Source organism: Alexandromys fortis, unplaced genomic scaffold, assembly GCF_014885135.2.
Source record: "Alexandromys fortis isolate MF-2015 unplaced genomic scaffold, M_Fortis_MF-2015_v1.1 scaffold_288, whole genome shotgun sequence".
NCBI lineage: Eukaryota > Metazoa > Chordata > Mammalia > Rodentia > Cricetidae > Alexandromys > Alexandromys fortis.
Window position 1 is genome coordinate 1 of NW_026068171.1, and position 8010 is coordinate 8010.

Below are 8010 nucleotides of genomic sequence, written 5' to 3' on the forward strand. Positions count from 1 at the left end.
CCTTGATCCCCTTATGTTGTCTTATTGCTATAATTATGTTATGCATAATTGCATAATTATGTTATGTAATTATACATAACATATCATATCATATACATAACATAACATATCATACTGTTACCAGTAAAAGTTTTAATAGTTCACAACACCTTATTAGCATTCAGGTACCTGCACTGGCCTGTCCTTGGGGACCTGGCAGGATATGTTGTCCCCTAGTCAGTTCTCAGGCAGTTATGCTAGCCTGTTTAGGATCCTGACAATGTCATTTGCTACAGTGCTATGTGGTCTCTGTGTACATGCCCTATGCCCCCTTTTAAGAGACAAGCTCCGCCTACTCCCTCCCTCTCTTCCTGCTGCTTCTCCATGAGGCACGCAGACCTTTTCACCTTTCCCTTCCAGTCCTGCCCCCTTCTCCCTTAGTAAAACCCCCATATGAGAGTTATGCTGTATGGTGTTCCTTGTAGACATTCTTAAATTATAACATACCTGCCACTGAGACCTGATTATGGTTACCAGGGCACACATCAAGGAAAGAGAGAACTGTCTCCCACTAGTTGTTCTCTGATATCCACACAAATCAAGGCATGCATTTGTCTGTGAGCAGACACACACACACACACACGCACAAGTGAACAATAAATAAAATGTATAAACAGTATACTTCCCTGCTCCCATATTCATCCTTCCATTATCCCAACCATCCCATTCCCCCAAGTTCTCCCTATCCTCCCCTTCTCACTTTTCTCTCTCCATCTCTCCTTTCCCCCATCCCACCCCACCCCCCCCCCAGTTCCCAATTTTGCCCAGCAATCTTGACTACTTCCAATATCCAGGAGGATAACTATATGTTTTTCTTTGGCTTCACCTTCTTATTTACCTTCTCTAGGATTGTGAATTATAGGCTCAATGTCCTATATTTATGGCTAAAAACCAATTATGAGTGAGTACATCCCATGTCCATCTTTTTGGGTCTGGGTTACCTCACTCAGGATAATGTTTTCTACTTCCATCCATTTGCATGCAAAATTCAAGAACTTATAGTTTTTTACCGCTGAGTAGTACTCTAATATGTATATACTCCACACTTTCTTCATCCATTCTTCCGTGGAAGGGCATCTAGGTTCCAGGTTCTGGCTATTACAAATAATGCTGCTATGAACATAGTTGAATAAATACTTTTGTAGGATGATAGGGCATCTCTTGGGTATTTTAGGGTTGGCAAGAACCTTTACTCTAGAGGGGTTCCCAGGGGTTCAGAGAGATGTACCCAACTAGGTCCTTGGGCAGCTGAGGAGAGAGAGCCTGAAATGGCCCGATCCTATAGCCATACTAACGAATATCTTGCATATCACCATAGAACCTTCATCTGGCAATGGATGAAGATAGAAACAGGGACCCACATTGGAGCAATGAACTGAGCTCCCAAGGTCTAAATGAGAAACAGAAGTAGGGAGAACATGAGCAAGGAAGTCAAGGCCGCGAGGGGGGCACCGACCCACTGAGATGGTGGGGCTGATCTATAAGGAGATCACCAAGGCCAGCTGGACTGGGACTGAAAATGCATGGGATAAAACCGGACTCACTGAATATGGTGGACAATGAGGGCTGCTCAGAAGAAAAGGACAATGGCACTGAGTTTTGACCCTAATGTATGTACTGGCTTTGTGGGAGCCTAGCCGGTTTGGATGTTCACCTTCCTAGACCTGGATGGAGGGGGGAGGACCTTGGACTGTCCACAGGGCAGGGAACCCTGACTGCTCTTTGGACTGGAGAGGGAGGGGGAGAGGAGTGGGGGGGGGGGGAGAAGAGAGGGGGGAGGGGGAGAAGAGTGGGGGTAGGGGGAGGGAAAAGGGAGGCAGGGAGAAGGCGGAAATTTTTAATTAAAAAATTAATTAAAAAAGTATAAACAAAGTGATATCATAGTAGAGGTAAATATATAAGCAAAATAAACACTTTCATAAAGTTATTCTAGTTAATAAAGGCAAAAATAAATATACCAGTCATTTACAAGTATGTTAAAAATAAAATAATTAAAACATCTGTGTTAATGACTTTCTTGTTTGCTGTGATAAAATATGTGACCAATACAACTTAGGGAAGAAAAGACTTGTGGTATTGGCAGACAGTTCCAATAGAATACAGCCCATTATACCAAGGAAGATATAGTGAGTGGAAGAGCAGGAGGTGACTGGTCACACTGATTTTGCAATCACTATGTAGAGCGATGGATGCTGGTCTAAGCGTGTTTCTCTTTTTAGTTCAATTTAGAACCCAAGTCTATGCAACAGTGCTGCCCACAGTTATTCTGTGTCTTCCCATGTCATTTCACCTAATCTAGAAATCCCTCACACACATACCCAGAAATTTCTGTACAAGATGACTCTAGAATCTGGCAGTTGACAATCAATATAAATCATCATATGGTATAGAGAAAAAAAAGGCATCAGTTTGGGGTAGGTTGCCATTGTCGGTTTCAGTTAGAAGAGGATTGGAGCCTTAGTGTCCAAACTGGGGCCTGAATGGAATGAAGAAATTTCAGGAGATTTAAGTTCCTGACAGAGACAAAAGCACAAAAGTCCCAAGGTAAGTGCAACCAAGCAGGTTTCTGGAACATCAAGAGCAATGTTTTGAAAATTGTGTGAAATTATTGGAAAGAAAGCATTACATAAGTCAACAAAACAGGGCAATCAACTAGAGCCTTGTAAGCCAGCAGAAGAGCTTGACCTTTGTCACTGAGTGAAGTGGAGAATGATGTGGAAAGTTTTTCAGCAAGAGCACAACATGACACCACCTATATTTTAACAGAGTGAATCTAACTAATCCACATTATTTTACAGCACTGGGAGTGGCAAAGAATAATAAAAGCTTAAAAGCAAGAACTTAATAAGGATGACACCAGTGGACATGACAAAGTGGATGGAGAAGGTAGATGGAGGCCAAGAATTTGAAGGAAAGCAAGGACGGGTGTATGGGAGGATTAGTAGCAAGGAAAGGCAGGAGAGAAATTCTGTGACTATATTATAACCTCAAAAACAACAACAAACCCCAGAAGTTAAAAAGCTGCTGTTGTAGTCCACCAAGAACTGATTATGAAAAGTGGTCCCATTCAGAGTCAGTTTCAAAGTTCATCAGTTTTTATTGCTCAAAATATATATTTTCTTAATAGCTGATGGTTCAATCTCTTACCTCCCCCTTTTCTAATTTATCTAGTGTGATGTCAAACACAGAGTAAAGGATATACTTCATTAATGTGTATTATTATACTAATAACCAAGTGATGCTTAAATTTATGTGTCAGGTTGACTAGGCCATGGCAATCAGATACTTGATAAAGCACCAGTCTCTAGCCATTGCTATGAGAATAACATTTAAACCAGGAGACTTTGAATATAATAGATTCTTTTCCATAATATATGTTTCATTCAATCACACTAACAACCCTAAATGAAGAAAGACTTGTACTTCCCTAAGGAAGACAGAACTAGGCTTTTCAGCAGCTTCAACTCTTCTGACTTCTAGTCTGCCAATACGTCCTTCAAGTTCATGGTTATTAGACTCATTAGACATTGAGACACATATGTATTCCTAAGTGTGCACTTTCTTGCTTGATATGTCCTACTGTGATTGATCCGTCTATGTTCAGTGGTGTGAACGTCCTTCTGCCACTGTTGAGCATTTATTACATCTCAGTTCTGGGACAAGCTTGATTGCTGCAATGCATGAAGTTGCCACCAGGTGGGAGGCTGTAGAAATGCTATTGAAATTGGCTCAGATAGGGCTGTTTGTCAAAGAGGGGAAGTTTGTTTTCAAACACAAGATCTGTGTTCGTAGAACTGTTAATATACAGTTTTTGTTGTCTAATTATCTTAATTCACTGAAGGAAAGTACCTGAACATAGTGATTCAGTGGGTTGGAAACCCAGAATATTAATATCTAAAACATAGATGAGACAAAAATAAAGTTTTTATTATTTCTAAAAAACTTACCCATATGGTGACTAATACACCAAAAGCCATTGTCTCAAGATAATAAGTTAATGAAATGACAGTTCCAATAATGATCAGTTTAGCTCTTCAAGTTAAGGCTTTTAGAATACTGAACCTTATTTTGAAAGACTGAACACTATGGCTGTAAATCTGATTTATTAAAAGGACTGAAGAAGAAACTGACCAGTTTAGTAATTTTCACTGGGTTAGAGAATTTTCACTGAAAAATGCTGAGCCCCAGTATCCCTGTTGAAGCAACAGAGTACAGCAATGTATTATTTTTAAAATGCTTCTCTCTGATGAAAACCATGTTTAGTCCCACCTTTTTTATTCATGTTTGAATTTAGTATTATGTATAAAAAAGGTTTCTCTAAAAACAACTTGTCCTTTCTAAACTCTTTAATGTAAGGCAAAAGTTAACATAAATGAAAACAAAGACATTATAAAGTGTGGGAATAGGCCAAAGCCACACCTGCATAGAATTAATCCTGTACCACATACAGAACATATGACAGAAAAATATATACCATGAACAGTGCATATTTTGAATCTAGTTTGGGTGTTTGTGTCAATTTATATACCAAACTTTGGCAAGTTTTGGAACAGGATATTTTTAATAAAATAAGCTATTTTTTTCTTTAAATCAATAGGATCCAAGTAAATTGTCTGGTGCACTTCCTAGAATGCTTATGCCCATTTTTGAGGTAGTGAATTTAGAGAAGAGATTTACTCTCTGGCAGACCTTGGTTTCAACCTCTGTTCTTTTATTCTAACCATACAACCTTAGGAAAGACATAACCTCCTTAAGCAACAGTTTTTGTTATCTATAAAATAGAAGTAATAAAATGCTTATCTCCTGGTATCAGGTAATTAGATAGTGTGTGTATGTCTGGATGGGTAGTTCAGTCATAGAGGGCATGTCTGGCATATGTGCAAACACTGACAAGAAATAATATAATAATATGACTACTACTAATATTACAACTACTGATGCTAGTATATGCAATAATGTCACATAATTAACACATAATACTTTTGTCCATTTTTATCAGAATTCCTACTACTAAGGTCTCCAAAATCTAGAGTCTGTGTGAAAATTTAAACTGTAATTGTAAAAGGAGAAATAGGAGCTGAAGAGTTTACTCAGTGGTTAAAAGCATGGTCTTCTCTCCCAGAGGAATTAGGTTCAATTCTCAGTTCCTACATGGCAGCTCACAACTGTCTGTAACTCCAATATCAGAGCATCTGACACTCTCACCTGCCCTATGCAAGCATTGCATAGCCATATACATGAAATGAGAGGGGAAAATACCCACTCTATGATATGTAGGTTTGTCCTCAGAAGATAACCAGTTGGGAATATGTCCTGGGGTTCTTTCCCAAACAAGCTATGTTTAAGAAATAAATGAGTTCATGGTGAATAAATTCATTGGTACTTTGGGAAGTATATTCTTTATAGTTTGATTTTCCAGTAAATGTGCCTCACTCACTTGTGTCTTGCCTGATTTGTACATCTCAGAGAAATCAATTTCTTTCTTCCTTAATCTTCTTCTTCCTTCTTCGTCTTCTTCTTCTTCTTCTTCTTCTTCTTCTTCTTCTTCTTCTTCTTCTTCTTCTTCTTCTTCTTCTTCTTCTTTTATACATTATGTCTTATCGCAAAGATTTGTTTCACACACACATATGTGTGTAACATAAAATCTTAAAGAAGAATAAGCTAAAACCAGAAGCATCTTAGGATGAAAAACATTTAGGAATAACTAGACTGTAACATGAGGTCCTGCTTGTTGGGGTTTCTGTCCTCCCACCAGGTCCCACAGCCATTTGGCCTCAAAAAAAAATCACACAGAAGGTCTACATAAGTTATAAAACTGATTGACCCATTAGCTTAGGATTCTTATTAATTCTTATAACTTAAATTAGCTCATTATTCTAGTATATACTAGCCACATGGCTCAGTACCTTTTTCGGTGGGGCAGGTCACATCTTCCTTCTTCAGTGTCTAGGCAGGACTGGATACCCCACAAAGAAAATGCTTCACCCAGGTGCTGACTGAGACGAACCTAGCACAACAGGGCCCCCATAGAGCAGGAAGAGGTTTAGAGAGAAATAACTATGTCCATATTCCCAAATATTGTTTATAAATGTTTGTTTACATTTAAAGGGGGATATGATATAGATATGAATAATTTGCATTGGTATAGATTTTAAGGTCTATTTTGTTATATGTGTACGTATTTCTGATCTTGATTAAGGTATTGTGATTGTATGATTCATTTAAAAATGTAATGTATAATTAAGAAATAAAGGTTAATAGATAATCTCTATAATAGCTAAGTTTGTAGTCATGTTAGTTAGATTTTCTACGTGTGCATGTCAGATGAATAGGCGTTCTTCATATCTTTCAAAGACTACAGAATATGGCATTTATAATTTAGGACTTTTCATGACAATGAGACACATCTGTTCCTGCAGCACCAAGCTACTTCAAGAGGAAGACGGGCATCAAAGGGGCTCCTTGGCCATTTGGGCATAAAACTGCTCTTGCCTGGACTGGTTCACTGGACATGCAGTACCCACAGAGAGATGACTGCTGAAGTTGCCTAGAGTTGAGATGATCCTTCGGGGTTCCTGCTTCATGAAAGAATCTGTGAGACATTCTACAGGATACAGAAGAAAGTGACTTAACTGTCTTTGAAATTTCCTGTTTCATGGAAAAGTCTGCTGGATACTATGGTTCTGTAGGCTGAAAATGGATTCCCCAAATGGTAGAGAAGAACTTTGGGTAAATGTCCAGGCAGTGAGAGGTCTCTGTCAATCTAGAGTTTTAGAAGTTGTTTATAATGCACTTCCAGTTTACAGAGGTAATATATCCTTCTGGAGTCTTAGATGGACTTGAAGAATTTATACTTATAGTTAGTTATAGTTTTCCTTAGTTATGATAAAAGATAAAATAGATATAAATATTATAACTGTAATTCTTGCTTGATACCTGTTATATGTAATTTTACTCTGTTAAAACTTTCCTTTTTGTTTAAACAGAAAAGGTGAAATGGTATAGGAGGTCCTGCTGTTTATGTGTTGCTTTCATTGATTAATCAATAAAGAAACTGCTTGGCCTGATAGGGCAGAACTTAGGTAGGCAGAGAAGGCAGAGCTGAATTCTGGAAGAAAGAAAGCAGAACCAGAGAGCTGCCATGGAGCCACTAGGTCAGACATGCAGAATATTTCCTGGTAAACCACTACCTCGCAGTGATATACAGATTATTAGAAGTGGGTTAAATCAAGATGTGAGGGTTAGCCAATAAGAGGCTAGAGATAAGAGGCCAGACAGTGATATAATTAATACAATTTCTTTGTGGTTATTTCAGGTGTAAGCTAGCTGGGTGGCAGAGACAGAAAAAATAGCCTGCTCTCTCATTGTAACACTAGACTATTAATAGTCTTCAGCTACATTTTTCCACAATTGGTTTAAATATATTCTTATATGTTAACAAAATGAAACTTATTTGTTGGTGATAGTTTTGTATATGAAACAAACAATATTCAGCCTATAGTTATAATCCTAGAGAAGCTAACTAACAAAGTGAGCCCTAAGAAAAACATACATGGGGCTAACAAGAAACCTGGCACTAGAGAAATTCCTAGGAATCCACAAGGATGACCCCAGCTAAAACCCTAAGCAATAGAGGAGATGGTGCCCAAACTGGCCTTGCACTGTAGTCAGAACTTATGAATACTTTAAATATCACCATAGAACCTTCATCTTACAACTGCTCGAAACAGAGGTAGATACCCTCGTCGGAACATTGGACTGAGTTATCAAAGTTCAGTTGAAGAGTGAGAGGAGTGGGAATAAGAGCAAAGAGGTCAAGACCATGACGGGTATCCACTGAAACAGTTTACCTAAGCTAATGGAAGCTCACCAACTCCAGGCAGACAGGGAAAGAAACAGCATAGGTCTAAACAAGTCCCTCTGAATGTGGGTGACAGTTGCATGGCTGGGGCAGACTGCAGGGCCACTAGC